Source organism: Gymnoscopelus microlampas, assembly GCF_963454915.1.
Source record: "Gymnoscopelus microlampas genome assembly, chromosome: 19".
Lineage (NCBI taxonomy): Eukaryota > Metazoa > Chordata > Actinopteri > Myctophiformes > Myctophidae > Gymnoscopelus > Gymnoscopelus microlampas.
The window spans coordinates 24,166,607-24,188,579 of record NC_139956.1 but is presented as its reverse complement, the minus strand read 5'-3'; the positions used below and the strand labels follow the sequence as shown (position 1 = coordinate 24,188,579).

At 42.2% G+C, this 21,973-nt stretch overlaps 1 protein-coding gene across 1 annotated transcript in view; it reads left to right on the top strand.

Moving 5' to 3' along the window:
• Positions 1-625: 625 nt before the first annotated feature.
• The window catches only part of dennd4c (DENN/MADD domain containing 4C), a 66,122-nt gene continuing 44,774 nt past the window's right edge, over positions 626-21,973 (top strand). Inside the window, exon 1 of the mRNA XM_084043389.1 lies at positions 626-912. The gene's annotated coding sequence lies outside the window, so the exon portion shown is untranslated. The remainder of the gene's footprint in view (positions 913-21,973) is intronic.

Genomic DNA, 21,973 nt, shown 5'->3' with positions numbered 1-21,973 from the left:
TATATTTGCAGTTCCATGTAAGCTGGTGAATCTCTGGGAAAGTTGCTGAGTGGCGGCCGCGGAGAGGCGGAGCACGCAAAGTGCGTCTAATTCTAATAAAATAAAGGTCCATGTGATCTGACGGCCCGGGCCCTCCGGAGTCCCGGGCCCGTAGGCAGCCGCCTACCTGGCCTACCCGGACACTCCGCCACTGGTCACAGCCCTGGCCAACCCGGCCTGGCAGAGATCTGCACTCCAAGGAGAACACCTTCTTGCACAAATTGCTCTGGAGGGGAGAGAATGAAGAGCAAGGCTTGTGTGTGATTTCTACAACAGCCTCTAGGGGGCGTCAGAGAATAAAGAACAGTGTGCGTGTGTGTGTGTGTGTGTGTGTGTGTGTGTGTGTGTGTGTGTGTGTGTGTGTGTGTGTGTGTGTGTGTGTGTGTGTGTGTGTGTGTGTGTGTGTGTGTGTGTGTGTGTGTGTGTGTGTGTGTGTGTGTGTGTGTGTCTGTCTGTGTGTGTGTGTGTGTGTGTGTGTGTGTGTGTGTGTGTGTGTGTGTGTGTGTGTGCGCGCGCTCTGCTCTGGGCGGATCCGTTGTGCCTCAAGCTGCCGTCGGTGGCTGAGAGGAAAAAAAACGCAAGAAAGAAAAAGCTGAACTGAAAAAAGCATCGGGTCCAAACACACACAAACATGGCGTCGCTGGTCTCTACTGGTGGAAACTTCAGATGAGAGTGTAAAAGAAACAAGAGGGTAACAAAAGTTTCCAGGGAACATCGGAGGAAGACACATGTCTGCGGGTTTTTAGTGATCTTTTATCGATCTTTTGGATTCTCTTGGATTAGAGCGACGGGATATTACAGATCGAGGGGATCTAAAACAGCCAGTTGCATACATGTCAACATTGGCGAGTCTCGCCGCGGTGTAAACAGCTGGTAAGTGGCTCGGATCGGCAGTTCATTAGTTTCATGTTGACGAGAGCAAATGGAGTTTGTTGTGGGGATTTGTTTGAGCGACTAAATAATTCGATTTTCTCACGTTGTTTGACTTTGATCGGAGTGTTAACTTGATGATCTGCGATATGCTGATGATCGACCATTTGCTTGCGCTGCCTGCAACTTGCTGATATGTGGACTGCTGCTGAAAGAGGTGTAAATGATCATGGTGGGAAAAGTACTCACATGGTTTACTTTTAAGTAAAACTTGTAAAAGTATCAATCAATACTGCAATGTAGAAAAGGTATGTTACAAGTTAAAGTCTGGAATTCAAAATGTACTTGAGTAAAAGTAGTTCCAAAAGTAGAAGCTACTCATTATGCAGAATGTCCCATTTCACAAGTTTTCAAATACAAATCTTTTGAAAATTGCAGCTCTATGCATTGTGAGCTTGTAGATCTGCTATTTTCAAATGGCAGAAATGTATATAGGGCTGATGGGTACTGTATGGTTTGTATAACCATAATACAAATAATAATAATACAAATCTACAAAGTAACTATAACTAAAGTTTTCAAATAATTGTAGTGGAGTAAAAGTACAATATTTGCCTCAAGATGTATAGTGGAGCAGAAGTAAATGTACTGAAAATTGGAAATACTCCAGTAAAGTAAAAAAAAAATACCTCAAAATTGTACTTAAGTAGCCTACAGTACTTGAGTAAATGTACTTAGTTACTTTCCACCACTGGGTATAAATGATACGTTGACTGATGAGTAGGAAATCTAATTATGTTCTAAAGCAGTGTATCTCAAACTTCTCAATTTCAAGGTCTCCCCTTAACTCTGCCAAATGGACCCGTTAGGGTCCATTTGGTTTAATTTTGTACACTGTCTGTCAGACTTGCAAGGGTCAATTTAGACCTCCCTAATGGGAACCCCGAGAGTCCCTGGACCCCACTTTGAGAACCACTGTTCTAGAGTAGCTGTAGAATACAACTCTCGTAGACGTATTTATGATTCTGACGTTTTCAATCTACGAGAGTTGTAGGGTTCACCCCCATGGACACAGGGACTTTCAGCACTATACCTCGTAGACACTCCATACATGTACAAAAAAAAAAAACGGTGCTTACCGCCACGGCCCAAATGTTAACTCTCGCTACGGGGTAGTAGTTTAATGTAATAATCCATATCTTTCAATAAATAAGTGTTTTAATGCCGTCTGTGGCCGAACGCCATTTTTTCCACCCTCGTTTACTTCCTGTTTACATTGAGTGTAATTCTGGGTTTCACCAGATAGGCGCGTCACTACCGCTCATTGGGAACTTCCGACAGAATCAGCCACAGACGGCATTAAGACACTTCTTTATTGAAAGATATGGATTATTACATTAAACTACTACCCCGTGGCGAGAGTTAACATTTGGGGCGTGGGGTTAAGCACCTTTATTTTCAATTTGTACATGTTTGGAGTGTCTACGGGGGTATAGTGCTGAAAGTCCTTGTGTCCATGGGGGGTGAACCTTACAACTCTCCTAGATTGAAAACGTCAGAATCATAAATACGTCTACGAGAGTTGTATTCTACAGCTAGTTCTAGAGTGAAGTCAGAAGCACCGTCTTTTAATGGTGAAAGAAATGTGACCTAGTTAATGGCAATGGCTGCATGCAACAGTTGGGAATGTAATACTTCTTCCCCCGCCCATCGCAGGGCCGCTGATAAGAAGGGCTCGGCTTTACAAACAATACAGGTGTCTTTTGTCCATTGAAATTATGTTATAGCAGCTTGCAATGTTGGCCTTTCGCCACAAAGCTCTCTGCTAGTGTTATTTAGCCAGTGGTGGAAGTACTCAGATATTTTACTTTGAGTAAAAGTAGCAATACCACTATATACAAATACTCTGTTACAAGTGAAAGGCCTGTGTTTGATGCCAATAGTATTGGCATCAAAATATACTTAGTACCAAAAGTAAAAGTACTAAAATGTTTGAAAATAGCAGATCTACAAGCTCACTTAGTTTGTAGATTGGCTATTTTCAAATTATAGCCTATGTATAAAATAGGGCCAAAGGGGTTAATGTATCTTTTATAATATAATAATTGATATCTGCAAAGAAACTAGTAACTAAAGTTTTCAGTTTTCATTGTAGTGGAGTAAAAGTACAATATTTGCCCCTAAGATGTAGTGGAGTATTAGTAAAAGTACTGAAAATTTCCCCCCAAAATACTCGGCTAGTGTTATTTAGCATATTACACTCAGGGGAAACAACATTTCTCTTGGTTTTGGCAGCCTGCAGACAACAATACTACTTTACTACTACTACTAAGTTGTTTAATAATAACTTTGGATAAGAAACTGCAGGCCTACTTAGTTACAGGCTTTACTTGTACACATAAGCTAATCATTTATTTCTGCCTTGTCGCTTGAAGCCAAAATGTATGGACTGAAGTGGGTAATGTATGTTTAGTTACTTGTTACTTTGTAGATTTTGACTATTATTACAAAAGTTTTCAAATAATTGTAGTGGAGCAAAAGTATAATATTTGCCTCTGAGATGTAGTGGAGTAGGTAAAAGTATTGACAATTGGAAATACTCCAGTAAAGTCAAAAAAATACCTCACAATTGTACTTAAGTACAGTACTTGAGTAAATGTCGGTGTGGGAGGCTGACTTCCGCCTCTGCACTACTAAAGATTGTGGCTTTCATTCACTCACTCACTGACTGACTATACTGCTTATAGAAGTGCCGTGTCTGCATTTATATGACCCTTACAAAGGAAGGACATGCCGGTGGTCTGTAACACTGTATATTATAATACCATTGCATGCACTGTCTGCCAACTAGGTGGTGTTCAGACTGTGCTCACATATCTACACCTCAGCATTTGACTGTTTGCCAGCCACCGGTAGGTAGTTTTAAGGACAGCCGCAGTATAGGAGCCATTCACAATACCAGCTTTCCATCGCAGCGTTTTGATGCATGCAGGGGTCGTTGCCATGTTGGCTTGTGGTGGACATTTTTGTCAAAATTCCATTTTTGCCACGGACATATAAGATGAGCGGACAATAAATATTACCAGAAACTCATAAAGAGATAACCCTGAATGACCATAACAGGTCTGTAACTCTGAGAGCAACCAAATGGACCCTACGGGTCCATTTGGTTCCTTTTGTACGCTCTCAGAGTTACGGGGGTCCTCGCAAATAAAATGTTTGGGAACCACTTGTACTAGTAACTAGTGGACTCATAATGTGTCATAGTAAATCAGTGTCATACATATTTTGAAGAAAACCTGGAGACTGACATTCAGTAACTGCCTGGGTATTATGATCAAAATAAGAACATTATAATGGTGTGTAAAAAATAAAATAAAACGTTTGCTGCGGACACATTTCTCCGTGTACGGACACGTCGGTCATATCGATGACCCCTGGATGCATAGCATCGCTGTGCCATCATGTCTTTTTTGGCATCGATGGCACAAGTCCCAGCAAGCCAAAGAGGACGGAGATTCCTGACCGATAGGGCAGCAACATGCATCTTTTTATACGAGAGTCAGGGACGCGTGACAGTTAATTGAACTAATTGATTATAAAACAAAACTAATCGATAATAGTCAATCATTTAATGAAACAATCGATCAATAATTTATCCCTATTTTGGGCATGTCGTTATAGGCAAAGTTAAAAATAAATAAATAAATAGATGCGTTGATGCGTGAACTTGTAGATCTCCTATTTTCACTATGTTTGTGTGACACGTTCGTGTGACAAAGTATAAAATAATGCTTAAGTGGTTAATCGAATCCTTCATATATTTTATTTTTTTGTACTACAAAAGAAACACTTTTAAATAATTCAGTTAATCAAAAAAAGGAAGTGATAGAATGATTATGTATAGAATGATACTGTACATAATTTATAGTAGTTGCAGCCCTTTTTCAGCTTTTAATATTGCTTTTTAAGAGTGTCAGACACTCATGAACAGGCAGAAGTGTACTGCGAAAAGCCAGGTCTTTACCTGCTTTGGCACGTTAAATGCCCTGTTGTAAAATAGTAAAATGTCTTGACCTTCACGTGGTCAAAGGGCCTGTTGGAAAAAGGGAGTGTAGTGGATTTAGCCTCCTACTTAGCAGCGTACACACAGTGGTGGGAAAAGTACTCAAATGTTTTACTTAAGTTAAAGTATCAATACTGCAATGTAGAACAACACTGTTACAAGTATAAGTAAGTCCGGTAATCAAAATTGACTTGAGTAAAAAATACAATACAAAATATACTTCAAAGTACAAGAGTAAAAGTACTCATTATGCAGAAGTTTTTTAAAATAGAGTTACAGTTTTCAAATAATTGTAGTGGAGTAAAAGTATAATTTTTGCCTCTGAGACGTAGTGGAGTAGAAGTAAAAGTACAGAAAATTGGAAATACTCCAGTAAAGTAAAAAATACCGTACTTTTTTATTTTTTACTTAAGTACAGTACTTGAGTACATGTACTTAGTTACTTTCCACCACTGAGTACACGGCATAAAGTGGGTCACAGCAGGCAGCACTGTGCCTTTGTGTACATTGAACTTGCACTTTGTCACCACCACCAGTCTCCGAGGTTCTCGTCAGGTGACCCTGGAAATAAGGAAGTGGATTGGCCGAGGGAGGAGCAACAGGCGGTTTGAAGGACTCGGCACAGGTTGCCTAGGAGAAAGTCACATAGCATTATGGGTATTATGAGAAAGGCCAATAATTCACACAGAGGGACTGTAAAGGAAGGGCATTTCCCACGAACAAGAAGTGACCATGTCTTGGGGGAACTGGCCATTAGGGACATACAGTAAGCAGTGGTGTAAAGTAACTAAGTACATTTACTCAAGTACTGTACTTAAGTACAATTTTGAGGTACTTTGACTTTACTGGAGTATTTCCAATTGTCTATATTTTGAACTACTCCACTACATCTCAGAGGCAAATATTGTACTTTTTTATTTTTTACACACACGCGGTACATTCTCATGCGGCCAGACCCCCGCCACACACACACACACACACACACACACACACACACAACGGTACATCCTCATGCGGCCAGAGCTGTCCCCCGTCGCGAGCACACATACGCGGCCGTCGCACGAACACAAATAATGTACATTTTGACACGTGCCTCCCCAACGTGCATGCGCACGTGCGTGTCCGCGCATACACGGCCGCGGAGGCGAGTGTTAGCTCAACAGTGTAACGCAGTGGGGCTGTAGATGCGAGCATGGAGACATTCTTTGACATAAAAATGCGAATAAACAGCTGAGATTTAGTGATATTGAAAAACGGGCTTCGCAGTCACATGCACATGGTAATGATGAATGGCTGTGCGCAATTTGAGATCAATAGCTCCAGGCACTGAGGAGAACCGGGCAGAAAAATGTTTGGGCTCAGAGATTTGGCCTCACAGGTTTGGCCTCAGAGGTTTGGCCTCACAGGTTTGGCCTCAGAGGTTTGGCCTCACAGGTTTGGTCTCAGAGGTTTGGCCTCACAGGTTTGGTCTCAGAGGTTTGTGGAATTATAGGAAGATAAAACATACATTAACCACTTTAGCCCTATTTTATACTTAGGCTATTTGAAAATAGCCGATTTACAAGCTCACAACGCGTCGCATCGCTTTTACTTTTACTTTTGATACGTTAAGTCCTTTTTGATACCAATACTTTTGTACTTTTACTCAAGTCAATTTTTAATTCCAGACTTTTACTTGAAACAGAGTACTTCTACATTGCAGTATTGATACTTTTACTTAAATAAAACATTTGAGTACTTTTTCCACCACTGCATGCATACAGTATGTGTGTGTGTGTGTGTGTGTGTGTGTGTGTGTGTGTGTGTGTGTGTGTGTGTGTGTGTGTGTGTGTGTGTGTGTGTGTGTGTGTGTGTGTGTGTGTGTGTGTGTGTGTGTGTGTGTGCGTGTGCGCCAGAGTGGAGCACGTCGTCTGTCTGTTTTTATTCACATCAGCCCTGAGAGCAGTGAGTTGTAGTTCATGGTCTGAAGTTGATACATTGCTCACTTTGCTCAGGTGTATTTAGATATCGTCGCTATCAAGTGGAAACCTTGTACTGTGTGTCCAAAACCACTTTTCAGGAAATGAAAAAAGAACCTGTGTGCCAATGTGGATCCAGTGTAGTTATTATTTAGTCACACCAACTACTTTTCATTTGGTCAATATTTATAAAACCCTCAGACCACTTTCACATTTGCCTTCAAAATGTTTTGAAAATAGCCGATCTACAAGCTCCTAACACGTCAAGATGCGACCGTTTGTAAGCTTTTTGCTCCTTTTGCGTGACAGTCTTGTATGTCTGTTATTTAAAAAAAATTATACCTATACATCCCACGGGGGAACTTCAGTTTTCAGCTTCACCCAGCTGACTGCTGCCCACAGAGGAGCACGGAGGGGGAGCAGTTAGGGGTTAAGTGTCTTGCTCAGGGACACTTGGACACGGAAACAAGTCCCCAGGACTTTTCTTGGTTATCTTTTAGCCTTAATGTCTTGACTGTACCACGTGCTATTTACATTTCTTACTAATAAAGTATTCAATCAATCAATCAATGCTGAGGGTTGGAATGATACCTGGGACCTCCGGGACCTCTGGACTCCCAGGCGGCCTCTCTAACCATTCAGCTATTGCCGCCCCAAATTAATCTCTCTCACACACACAAAAAACAAAACAACATAAAGTTGATATATGGAGGAGATAGAAGGTTTCTGCCCGATTGCGATGATATACAGCCTCTAGTTAAAATAGTTCACTTAAAGTAAGTAATAAGTTCGCCTCCAAAAGTGACAAGACCACCGTTTTTGCTCTAACCAAGTTAAGCCTAGCGTCCATAATATTCTGGGGATGAACATTCGACGAAAAGATCAGATCTACAAGCTCACAACGTGTCACGTTGTGGTGCGTTGTGAGCTTGTAGATCTGCTATTTTCGGCGAAGAGATATTCAGCGAAGAGAGGGAAAAAATAAGCTGACCTAGTTTAGAGCAGTGTTGCCATGTCTGCTAATTATAAGCAACTTTGGGCTTGTTTTTCTGTAAAGTTGCTTGTAAATATTGGTGGTTGCTTATTTTGGGCTTGTTTCCTAAATGTTGTTTAAACCAGTGGTGGTTCTCAAACATTTTCAAATCAAGGACCCCCACATGAATATGTGTTTGTCCACGGACCCCTCCACCTGCAAATACTTTGCACCAGGGACCCCTGTACAAGATTTGTGTTGTTAAAATGTTTCAAATAATATTCAAAATGTTACACTTTTTTCTATTCTTCTTGAAAATAGCAGATCTACAAGCTCACAACGTGTCACATCGCGTGCTTGTAGATCGAACCCATTGGAACCCCCTCAAGGACCCCACTTTGAGAATCAGTGTATTATAGAGAGAGAGAGAGAGAGAGAGAGAGATCAGGGATGACATGCAGTAAAGGTCATGAGCTGAACCTGGCCTATAATGTTACAAGAGCGTGGTGTGTGCTACAACCCCTGCACTTGACCACTGTGCTTTACTTAATCATTTCAAGCCTGCATAGGGCTGCTGGGCAATTAACTGAAAACATATTGAAACCGATATTTAGAACCAATGACCGATTTATTATTGCTCATGTAGGTTGATCTATTAATTCGAGAAGCAGGTTATTTTTTTTGTCTTATATAAACGAATCATCGACGCGTTGTGGGCTTGCAGATTGGCTATTTTCACTATTCGTCATACGACACTTAAGTGGTTGAGCAAGAGAAAGGCAAACTCTTACTTCGTTTATGGGCCTAAAATGAATAAATAGGGGTCCATCAATTAATGGAACTAATCGATTTAGTCGATTATAAAAAATAAACGATAATTGATATTTTAATAAAATTAAATGAAAATGCCAATCTACAAGCTCACAACGCGTCACAATGCGGTGCGTTTTAAGCTTGTACATCACTATTTTAGCACAACACCGTTGTGCGGCAAAGTATAAAATAACGCTTATGTGGTTAATCAATTTGTTGAAAACGAACGTCTCGATTATTCGATAAATGCAAAAAGGTAACCGATAGAATAATCGTTAAGAAGAAAATCTCTCTCAGGCATCCTGATCCCTTCCGCTGGTCTTGCTGTGACGTGCCATTTAAGACCTTTTGCTGTGGTGTTCAACCAGGCCACGATCGGGAATCTGTTTGTCTGATGTGAACTGGTCTGGACTCGGCTAGTAAGCGAGGGCAGTGAGTTTGCGCTCTCTCTCTCTCTCCGCTCACTTCAGAGTGGAAAGAATGCTCCCTGTCTGCCGGGCCGTCACGCTCCAGGGAGGGAGCCAGTCTTGTGACGTCGGGCTTTTAGCCTCACCCCTTCACTGTTACGTGTCCTGCTGCAGTCATTGAAAAAAGGATCTTTTACGGAGGCAGATTATTATAATTTCTTCACTTTTTTTCAATTGTTTGGGGGGAGTGGGGATAAAATGTCTTCAAATAATTTGACCATAATTCGGCATAGACCTACGGCTAATTCTTTTTCACAACCTGCTCTCTCTCTCTCTCTTCCTCCCTCTCAACACTGTGGTTGTTTACCAGGCCTTAAGGAAAGCATGTCTGCTGCTGGCTGTTAAGGCAGAACATCAAGTGCTTAACACGGAAGGTTGGGAATTAAATGAACACTGATGAATCTGGATTTCTGTTGAAGGTTTTCTGTTTAATGGCAGGTAAAAACGACGGAGCTGATAACCATTTTACAAAAACAGCTCGTTTGGTCTCTGCTGCAAACATTGGGACTCACAGTTTACAAAATCCATCCAATCTATCAGCCAAAAGTGAATTCCCGGCACCCACTGACCCAGTCTTTTGAAAGTGTGTTATTCAAGATCACACCTGTTTTTGTCATTATTTTGCTTAGTTTTCTTTGTTTTGGTGTAAAGCGTAGTTGGGTTTCTCGAAAGGCACTATATAAATCTAAGTTTTTGTTATTAGTATTATTATAATAATTATTATAATTATAGTTGTTTTTTAACATCATTGAACTTGAGAGATATTCAGGCCTGAATGAAGAGATAAAGTAGCCATGTACTGTAGATGAAGAGGGGAAATGTTTCCCTCTCTGTCGTCAGTTTTTATTTGACAGCACCTTTTATGCGGAGACGGAGCCGTTTAGGATTCAGCTGCCACCACTGCGGAGGTTGTGGGTTCGCATCCACCGTGGTGCAACCGGCTTTGTCGAGCGTCTGCACGAGCACGTGGGGGCTCCTCACTGGTAGGTGAGTCAGTAGGTCATGCAACAGCAGTGACAACACAGAAATGTGTGTGTGGGGAGGAATCAATTAGCATAACGACTAAATTGGGGAGAAAAGGGGGTAAAAAGCAAAAAAAAAGGATTTTGGTCAGCCTCTCACTTAGATGTTATCTCCCCATAACAAGTGCCTCAAGGAGCTGCGACTTGCCCTGGCTCTTCTGAAGTGCAATGCAAAGAGGAGCAGACGGCATGGAAATGAGCCAGGCCTCCCTGCGCTTGGATTAATTATTGTCGTAATGTGTGTGTGTGTGTGTGTGTGTGCGTGCGTGGTTTTTTTCTTTTTTAATTCCACGTGAAGTGAACATGTGCTGTTTGCGTAGTTAAGTCGGTCTTGTGATGTGACATGTTGTGTATATCAGTATAGCACAGAACTATTTTCTGGGGATTATATTGTAGGCTAATTAAACAAGTTCCGATATAGTCTAAGTGTTGATTTGCTGGCTTAGTTTATCCTCATGCCATGTAGGAGAAAGTTGTTGGTATCAGCTTATCTCACACCAAAGAGGTATTACGTTGGTCTTTGTCAGCGCACAAGAAAAGGTGTCATTTTGTTAATAATTATCACCTGACCCTCTCCTGCTTCCCCTTTGAAGAACACCATTAAAAATAATAACACATCCTGTTTTGTTGGCACACAGTTTGATCATTTGCTTTGACCGGTACAATTCAACCATGATAACAGCCTGTGTCCAGACTAAGGAAACTGAATTTTGGTTCATAGCCAAATAAATTCCTTTCACTGAAAAAGAAAAAGAAGTTGTGCAACAAAGTAGTAAGCCATGCCGAGCCATGTGGCCCTTAAATCTAAATTAGCCTTCAATGAATGCGTTTTCCCAATTGACTTTGTCAACTGATGACTGACAGCTCCTAAACGGAAACAGAATCTGCTCATTGCCTCATTATTGAGCAGATGGCTTGACATACTGTGTCATCGTCATGGTCAAACAAAAGAGCCATCTTCGTCTAATGTTTGGTTTACGTGTAGACTAGAGGGTGCTTTGAATGGATTCTGTTGTAACTGTAAGCATACTGATATGATGATGCAATACTACCAGACGGGCTCATGTTTAGGTAAATGGCTGATATGCCTCTGAATACTTCCAGAACAATTATCAGTGGCTGTTATTATGATATCTCTCATTCTGCTGCATTTGCATCCTCAATGAAAATACAAAGGCCAGTATCATACTTCTTATTTTCCTCCCTCTTTCTCTCTGTCTGTCCTTTTAATAATTTTCCATATTGTCAACTGAAAGATGATGTCACTAACAGGCTAGCACCTATGCCAAGAAGGGCAGTTTGAATTCCCTCAACACACTGTTCAGATTAATTAGCAGAACAAAGTTATTACTAACCACAGTTTGAAAACCCACCCAGTTTGAAAACCCAGCCACATGCACGCACATACACACACGTGCGTGCACATTTGTGTGTGTGTGTGTGTACACACACACACACACACACACACACACACACACACACACACACACACACACACACACACACACACACACACACAGCCACAGCCTGCACCATATGAATCCATTCAGATGGCGCCTAACCTAGTTTCACCCCAGCTACTCAATCCCATGATCCACCTCAGAATGAGCATGCTCGGGTTTTCCTGTGGTTGTCGCCTTGTAAAAGGAGGTTTCACACTCACAGCCACGTTGCCACCTCAGACCTCACACTCCGCCTGGCCTGCACCGCCCGACACACCACGCTGTGATGACAGGTGGCACAGGGGGTCACTTTGCCAGTCAAGGACCCTGATGGTCATGGTAATGAAGAGGCACTTGAAACACATGCCAGTCGTGTGTTTGAGCACAAGGTACTGATAGCAGTAAGATAAAAAATAGAAGTCCGCACTCTGTGACTTTGCAAAGCTCCCGGTCGAGGCTCTATTATAGATTAACGTTTTTCGCCACATTGTCTTCTTCAGAATTCTGAAGAAGACTAAACGTTAATCTGTAATAAAGCCTTGACTGGGAGCTTTGCAAAGTCACAGTGTGTGGACTTCTATTTTTTTATCTTGCCTTAAATCCACTGTTGGTCCTCCACCTGCCATCCAGCGGATGTGCCAGTTTTATTGTTTCTTTACTGATAGCAGTAACCCTCCCTTCTTGTTGTCGACTACAATGGCTGCCTGGCTGGTAAAACACCCAAATGCACCAGCCAGTTGTTTTACTTGACAAGTGGATTATTTGTATGACTTCTTTTATCTTTAAAGAATGGATAAGGATGGTTTTGTGTTATGGATAAGGATGCTACCAGACTGGCTGATAGACACTCCATTTACTGCCCTCTTGTTTTGTGGAACTGGTTTTGCCCTTTTTGGTTATCCATCATTCCACACACTCACAGTAGAAATAGCTCTTTTAGTGCCCCTCAGCTACAAAGTGTAATTATGAAATAATTACACATATCTCAGAGACACAGCTATGTCAAATGCTCAGAGGGAAGTGTCATGCAAATGTGGCAGAGTGGCCCAATTCCTTTTTGCCTGAACATTAGGTTTGGAATCTTGGTTCCCCATGCTGGAGACCCAGGTTTGAATCTAGGTGGCTACACGAGCCCAGCACTTGGATCGGGGTTAAGTGTCTTGCTCTTTCTAGCCACTCCTCTAAGACCTGTTTCACAGACAGCGTAGGTCTGCTGCAGTGCCTATTAAGCAAATAGTGGCGCGTGTCTACAATTAGGCCTAGAAAATCATGTCTGTCCTGTCTCTTCTGCAATGTGAAATGCAGCGTGGGGATATTGCATGTGTCATCTTCTGCAGAGTTAGGACCACTGAGACAGGTTCATTGAACAACAGACACAGCACTGTCCACACACATAAACCCCCCCCCCCCCCCACACACACACACACACACACACACACACACACACACACACACACACACACACACACAAACACAACAGGCTCATTCTCACTTGCTGTCTCGTTCTCCCGCTATCTCATTCCCTTTCTTTCAACACACAAACACACACACACACACACGCTCCAGCATCCAGGCTCTTTTGTGTGAAAGGGGGTGAGATCACTGTGGGGTAGACTATGGGGGACAGAGTTGAGAGGGACGTTGCACTCTGTATAGTTAAATTGGGAGACATTTTTCTCTCTGTTTTTCTCTCTCTCTGTCCCACTCTGCCTAGCTTTCTGAGCTTTCTTTCGAATTGAATTTGGGATCTTCAGAGACTTAACAGAGCCAGGTGACTGTTTATTAGTGTCAGATGAGGCAGAGAGAGTGAATAAACAGCAGTTCTTCTGGCCCACACGTCTATTAGGATCAAGGACCTCCCGAGTTTAATTTATGGCAGCTAAAGACTTCTCTCCTGCCCTAAGGTGTTGTTGGGCTGGCACAGCCGGCCTTTGGACAGCATACAAGTTGAGACCAGCGACATGGGCCAAGAAACAAGACTCAGCAGTGCTCAGGCGAATCAGAGGCCTTGTTTCACAGCTAGGAAGGAAGGAATGATCTTGCCTGTTCAAATAGCCAAACTGTTTTTCTCTACAGGATCAAGTAGATGTTTACTTGATGATTAGCCCATTGGTATGGGCTACATTGGTATGGGCCCAATCGGGGATATGGATGTAAACAAAATTGATACCATTTTGGGTTTCATACCTCAAATATTAAATGGCTTTGGAGAGACATGTTGTTATTCTCCAGGTGACTGAGTCGGCTCTCCTCATTGAAGGGCCAGTATTTTTGGACTTTCATAGTTTGTTTATTTGTAAACACTGGAGTAAAATAGACTTATATTTTCATCTGTGATGGGGTAAGAAATATTTTCCTGACTGGGTCTTTAAAGTGAAGCAAGCAGTAAGCATAGAGGAGTACAAACATTCAGAATGGAAGGATGGACTGTGCATCATTTGAGTACCTAACAACACATTTGCACAAAGAGAGCCTGACGAGTCAAACTCCAAAACCAGTGTTGCCAGATTTTGCGAGAGAAATAAGCAACCAGATCTATGAAAACAAGCCCAAAAGAAGCGACTAGGCCACGGCTATTTGAAAATAGCCGATCTACAAGCTCACAACGCGTTGCAATGTGACATGTTGTGAGCTTGTCAATCTGCTATTTTAAAAAAACCCACTTTTAACAACACAAATCTATAGGGGGTCCCTGGCACAAAATATTTTCAGATGGGGGCGGCCCACGGACACATATTCACATATACATATTCATCTGGGGGTCCTTTGCCATGAAAATGTTTGAGAATCACTGGTTTAAACAATTAGGAAACAAGCCCAAATAAGCAACTACACTTTAGAAACAAGCCCAAAAAAACACAACCCGCAACTTTACAGAAAAACAAGCCCAAAGTCGCTTATAATAAGCAGACATGGCAACACTGCTGACAAGTCAAACTCCAAAAACCTTCCAACTAGAATCTGTCCGCACTGTAGCCTCACAGTAGCTTCCCCCCCCCACCATGCTCATTACCACGGTGACCGTACTCCCCGAGTGGCGTCCAAACAAAGGGCGTGTGACACCCGATCGCTGGGGCTCAGGCGCAACAGAGGAACAGGTTTTCGAAAAGGGAAGGGAGGGGCGGTACACGACCTGGACTGGCTGGGGTTCAGGTTACAATGTGAGACTCAGTACAATGGAAATTTAATGGAGCAGTTTTGTCCTCCACTCTGAGCCTGGAAGCTGTCCGCTAAAGATGTCGGGACTGCTTGTGCAGCGAGACTAACACGGCTTACTCATGTGCTATTCACCAGTTTTCCTGAATGCTGCCCTGTGCTGCATGCTGTTACAAGTCAAGGACAAGAAAGCCAAGATCCTAATGTCATGTTCACTCCTATATGGTTGCTGTCAGGTGGAATATGGAGTATGTCAAACTCGTTACTTTTCAGGTAATGGGGGGAATAAAAGAGCCTGTGTAAAGGGCCATTCACACTGAGCACTATAACTATAAAAGTATAGTCGTTCTAAGCCAAGTGGATGGCAGAGTTCACACCAACTATAAAAAAAAATACAATGGTGAACGATATAGTTATAGTTATCTTTATAGTTATAGTGCTCAGTGTGAATGACCCTTAACAATGGATCCATTTCAATGCAGTTATTATTTAGTCACAAGTTCTTGATAATACTTTTCTTTGGTTCAATATTTATAAAAACCCACAGACACGACGCTTAACCACTTTCACTGTCATAAAAAAAAAAAAATTGCAAAACTATCTCAAGCTCTTGTGACACTGTAGTATGACGAGGTAGGGCATTCATTGACAGAAAAACATAAAAAGTTGAAATATGGAGATACAAGGTTTCTGCCTCGACAGTGACGATATACAGTACAACGCCCCCATGGCTTTTAGTGTAATCCCCTTATCCTACTCCATTGCCATTTATGGCTGTCATCATGTTTTATTTGCTTGACAGATATTAAAGTGGACTTTAAAATGGCTCTTCCTCCATGCCTTTGTTTACTATAGTTGTGTCTATATAAAGCACCAGTCCACAGGTTTTTGTTTGTAAGTTCCTGTGAGCCAGTTGGCGCATTACAGGAGGATGAAGGGCTAATAATGCTTGTACCTTTTGTGTCAGATAGCGTGAAGATCAATTTCCTCCGCTGAAATATCACAACTGGCAGCACCCAGGAGGGTATTGTTTGGAACTTGGTTGCCATGGCAGCGCCAATGTTTGCTATCATGCACTGTTCACAAAGAGATGTTTGTATGGTGAATGGGGGGGGGGTGTTCACAATTGGTTCCTGTCGTGAGTATGTGCTCACTGTTGTGCTTATTCTTAAAGGCATAGTGTCAGTAATGCGTGCACTCATCTGTATTCACTTGTGTGTATGTGCATTCAGATGTGTTTCACCTTTAAGTGGCATGTAGCTTACAATGAGAGCTTGTAGATCGGCTATTTTCACTAGTGTGGGTCCCGGGGAGACATCAAATTTATCTTTTGGGTCTCGAGCTAAAAGGTTTGTGAACATGATCCTTTGTGAATCAAAATGTATTATGATGTTAACCACACTAACCATATATAGCCTACTACTTAGATGACTGGAGTCCCTCAGGCCAGGGCTCTGTACTAGTAGACCCCTCCTGCCTTCGCTCTACTACACTAAACATCTTCGCCGAAAATAGCCCATCTACAAGCTGCAACACGACGCGTCGTTGTGATGAGCTTGTAGATCTATTTTCATTGGATGTTCCAAATCTTCTGTTACATGCAGTTTGCGTGTTTCGTTTTTTTGTATTAAAAAGGTTACTTAAACTGTCACTTCACTGTCATCTGGGGACCCCCCCAAAATCATGTGGGCACCCCCCTGGGGGTCCCGACACACAGGTTAAGAACCACTGCTGTATGGAAGCACTGGTGTGAGTGGAAGAATTGGATCAGATAGCATATTGACACACTAGCATTTGTGACACAACTTGGCACAGTGTTTCACAACTGACCATACTCATATGACACAAAACCGCCAGAGCTTTCTTGTGAATGAAATGAATAATTATAAAGAAACTTTTGAATACATTCCAACGAATTGCTCTGTCGGTGGTTTCCCGTCCGGTCTTCTTTCTGAGAGGGTGGTGCTGTGGCTCTAATGAAGGAAGACTTCTCTTTTGCTGATATGACACCTATTGTAACTGTACAGGTGATCTTATGCTGCAAGCCAGTGTCAATTTTGACAGCAAATTTTTATTTAGTCTATTGAATAACACACCATTTAGATTTAATTTTAGTCTTCTGAAATTGTTTAGTCTTAGTCTAGTCTTAGTCGACTAAATATCAAAACCATAGTCTTTTAGTCTTAGTCGACAAAATTAACACTGCAGGCTTAGCACTCCGGTGGAGCTGGTGCCAGGTGCAGAGGATTTGTAATGCTGGGAGAGGGAGTGCCAAAATGCCAGTAGAAAAGGGGGATGAACGATTAATTCTTCTATTAAATATGATAATTTATATTCAATCAATAAATAGCTTAGTCTGATGAAAATAACCTTCTGATTTTATATCAACCTATCTGTCCCACAGTGCCAAGCATCAACATGTAGTGTAATCATCCAGGTTGAGATGTAAATAGATTTTAGGGGCACGTTGCCCCTCAGAAACGGAAACAAATTATTTCAATCCAGGCAGCAGCCATCTTTATAAACATTGTCCTTCTAAGTTAGTGTGCTCGCTAAGAATCTCCCTTTGGTGCATTGCCATTTGTTTGTCATAAAATAAAAGGTGTTTTATCCAGGGGGGGCACCAACCACATTGAATCCAACCTGTCATGTCTCCTCTCTCTCTGCCCTCAATTTCCTGGCTCTCTGCACTCTTTTATCTAAAATGATGGGCAGCCACTGCCAAGAAGTATCCTAAAATGAATTATTATTATCCTCATCAATACTGAAAGTGCAAATGTAATTATGTATATTCCAGACAGTTTTAAGAGCTCACTGTCTGTGTAGTTCTCAGTACACCAAGTGCTAAGACTTGAATTGAAATTCTTTTAATCTTTTATTGAAGGAGTGTGTGTCACCCTTCATGCAGGATGTCTGCAGTTTCATAGCAACAGCAGCGGTCATGATGACCTGCCTGGCGTTCCTTAAGTTACAGTACAAGCACTTTCTAAGAACTGATGGCTTAAAACAATCTGCCTGTTGGACTCAGGGGTTCGCTGTGATGTGGCCTTTCCACTGTTTAGGGTAATGGGTATTATCCTAAACAAGCAATTTGAGGATAACCTGTGAGTGAACTTGGGGCATTTAACCATCACTATTAAAACCTCATATTGGCCTAGTATGTGATGATAATTTAGAGGTTTTACTTAAGATACAGCTTATTCATATTCTGTTGGAATAAAGATTGGCTATCCTACAGTATTTGTGTTGTATATTGGCCACTTGGTGGGTTACTCACACTGGTTCCTCAACGAAATGCAACTATTTAGAAGAAAGGCTATGTGTAAAACTACAAACTAACCACTAACAATTACATTCACTGCATCACTGCACAGACACAGATCAACCTTTTGATGAAAACAGCAGAATTTGGAAGAGAGGGAGATGGAGCGAGAGCTGTTCCTTATTAACACCGGTTCCATTTTTGATAAAACTTTTCAATCGTTTCAGCAAAAGTTCACTTATTTTTTTAACAGCTTTCATAATATGCTACTGAATGTTTTCACGACTCTCTCCATGGTGCTGAATACGCCTAAATGTATAAAAAGTGGATGAAATTTGTTTTTGTCTTTTGTGCAAGCAAGTTTTTGTAATTTCAGAAAGAAGAAAACAAAAAGAAGAGGGGAGCAGAGGGGCAAGGGAAATAAATAAATAAAATCAGAAAACATGTCAATGAGAGGCAAAAATATTAAATATATACACATAGCATAGACCCCTTAACAGACGACGTCACACTGATAAGAACCAGTATGCGTGCAACCAGTATGCTCTCAATGAAACCCATTCTGTCAGGTCTCGCTAGGACGCGCCTCACTAGCCAACACACAAGAGGGGGTTGGGGTGTGCTGAAACTAGCGCACCCCAAAACAACAGGTTGAGAATTGATTGCGTGAAACAATCACCTGTGCGTCCAGTCGCAATGTTAGTAAACAAATAATTGGTCTATAGACCAGCAGGTACAGTATGTACATGACGTTAGACTCAAGGTGTGAGGTGGTGAGTGGTGACACTTTCAGTAGATCTACAATCCACATTAGCAGCAGTATGTACATGAGATTTAGACATAAGGTGTACCAGTAAGACTCCCTAATCGGGAGATAAGCGACCGTAGGTCACATGTATACAGAAGAGGGCTGTAACGGCGATTGGTTCCTAGTTGTGTGGGCAATGGTGTGTGTGGTGTGGGAGAGAGAGTGTGTTTATAGGGGAAAGGAGGGATTGTTTGTGGGGGGCAAGCCCCCGAGTTACGGCATTTTATGTGAGCTGCAGTGGCAGGGGGTCCTCCACTGGGGGCGCCACCACTTTTGCATCCGTTCTGGAGCACCAGGAGTGGGTGGTCCCCGGGAATGCCCCGTGAGCAGCCCCGTTGGGGTGGTCATTTGGTAATTTGTCCACATGTGCTCATTTTTTACACTTGGGGGTCCCCGAGGCAGCTGGGGGTCCCTGGAGCTCCGGGGGTCCTTGGAGGGTGTAGTTTGGCAGGTACGGAGTGTGTGTGCAAAATGTGGCATGGATCGGGGCAATGGGTGCGGAGATATGAGCAGGGCAAAAGTGTGACGTGTGTGACGGAGTGACGGAGTGACGGACGGACACCTGGAGCAGCTTTCTGTAGTAAGTGCGACCTACGGTCGCAATTATCTACACATTGTCAGGACCACATATGTTACACACATATTACCACAAAAACATATTACCTATGGTCACTGGTCAGTAGTTTGCATAATACAGTCAATGTACACTATCAACTGCAACGTGCCAGCGTGGTTACATTAGCCAGTACCTGCTTGTTGTCTGCAAAATACTTTTCCATTTCGACCTGGTGGGCCTTTTTTTGATCCAGCTACTGTATCTATGCAATCCAAACAAGACATGTACATCAGATCTAGGATGGTTATCTGCACTTTTCCAGGATTTTTTTAACCCAGAAAGTTTTCCAACCTTTTCCCATTCCCTTCTTGTATTGAGTTTAGGAACACGGTTGCTTCTTGGAAAAGCGAATCATCCAGTCAACTAGAACATGAGGTGCTGTTCTCTTAGTACCCAAAGCAATAGGAGTGATCAACAGACAGCAATATATAAATAGCTACTAACCAAAGACTTGCAATAACTGTGAGGTGGGGAAACTATGTTCATTGATTGATTTGCTGGTATGTATGACCAGTGATTAGGAAGCACTAGAATCCAAGACGTTCATGTGATACGCATAGTTAGTGTACTGGCCATTTAATATCTTGCACTTTACCCTTGCACTGTGAGGATTTGTGAACCATGTGTGTCTCTAGTAGTATATACTTGATATTTGGTAAGGAACTCTCATTCTGATGTACATTTATGTAAACTCTCAAAGCTTACCTGAAACTATAAGTCACACAAGAGTGGCATGCTATTGACACACACTCGCCTTTCTATGCCTCGTCAAACATTGTCAAACCTCCCAAACTTGACATTGTCCACATTCTGTAGCTGGCTGGGACCTGCACCCCTCCCCCCCTTCTCCCCAGGGGAAAACCTCCATCTATGGTTAAGGGTGCGTGTGTGAATGAACAGTGTCTGTTTAGCGGACAGTACCGTCATGACAGTACGTGATGATGATGCTTAGGTAAGAGACGATAGTTGTATGAACAAACAATGAAAAAAAGTCTTCATAAAACCAATGTTGGTGTAAGAGATTCACTGGAAAAAGCTCTTGTATGTAGTATGTGTGCGTACTGGTGGGGAGAGAGGAAACGCGTGTGTGCATGCTGGTTGACGTTGGACCATATATATATGTGTGTAATTGGTCAAGAGAGAGATAAAGAGAGAGAGAGTGAATGACTGTGAGACTGCCTGCAACCAGGACAAAACTGTTCAATGAATGCTTCGTAAGAGCAATGTTGGCACAGCTACTAGATTAGCTGAATAAATATACAGTAATTTATTCGTTAAAAACTGCGATGCAAGTTATACAAGTAGCATAACTCCTTCTAGTACGTTGTGTGCAGACAGAGATCTGTGACGGAGCAAGAGAATTAAATTAAACTTATATTAGCCGGGCGGTCTGCCAACCTGCAGATGGATATTTATTGTTTCTGTTCATCCCAGACGTATTTTATCATCCCCAAATAGACTCCTCATGCAAGCATTAAGTACTGTACTGTACCCATTGTCTTCATCTAACATTCATTTACAGTAGGTGTGAATTTGTATCTCAATCAATCAGTGTTTATAGACATAGTAATGTGTAATTCAAAGTGCTTCACACAAAACTTAATAAAAGGAAATACAAACATGTCACAATAGAATAGAGTATAGAAAATATATAAAAGTAGAAGCAATAGAAGAAGGAAACATTGAAAGGGGGAGCAATGGTAAAAAGGTATATTGTATGAAATTGAAGTGTTCCAATCTCTGGCAGGAGGTACACTTTACCTCCCTTCATCTGTGTATGAACAGCATAGCATAGGGCAGGGGTTCTCAAACTTTTTTATACCACAACCCCATATTATGAGGGCAATTTTGTGGCGTTTTTCTCCATCGCGGCAGATGTTTGTAACTGGTCTGGTTGTCTGTCTGTGAGAATGATCTCCCCGCTCGGTAATGTTACATCGCAATCTAAATTTAACTCCGCGAGGGTACAGAAGATGGAACCAAATGGACCTGTGGTCTGATTGTTCTGATTGACGTCCGTGTGTGTGTGTGTTGCGGATTGTTCTCGTCGGTGTTGGAGGCGGAGCTGTGTGTGTATGAGTAGTCAAGTGGCCGTCCTCTTCACGTTGGTCGCGACTACATGCTTATACATTTTTTTTACCGTTTCTTGAAAAAAGAAATTGCCAATGCGGAACCTTCCCGCGACCCCACTTTTGGTCGTGACCCATAGTTTGAGAACTGCTGGCATAGGGCAATGTCGAGAAGGGCTATAATAAAGGATGCTGATCCTCGATTCCTTGTTTCAGTTAGGTTTGTACAAGGGCCAACTGGGAAAACCAATCAGCCCGCGAATGGAAATTACAGCGCCCCCCATATCTGTCCAAACTTAAGTGACATGAAGATAAACCGTATTAATATTCACACTCTCCCTCTCTGTCTGTGTCTGGTACACACATGCCCATGTGTGTGTCATAGAAGTGTGGGGTATGTTGTCACCATGTT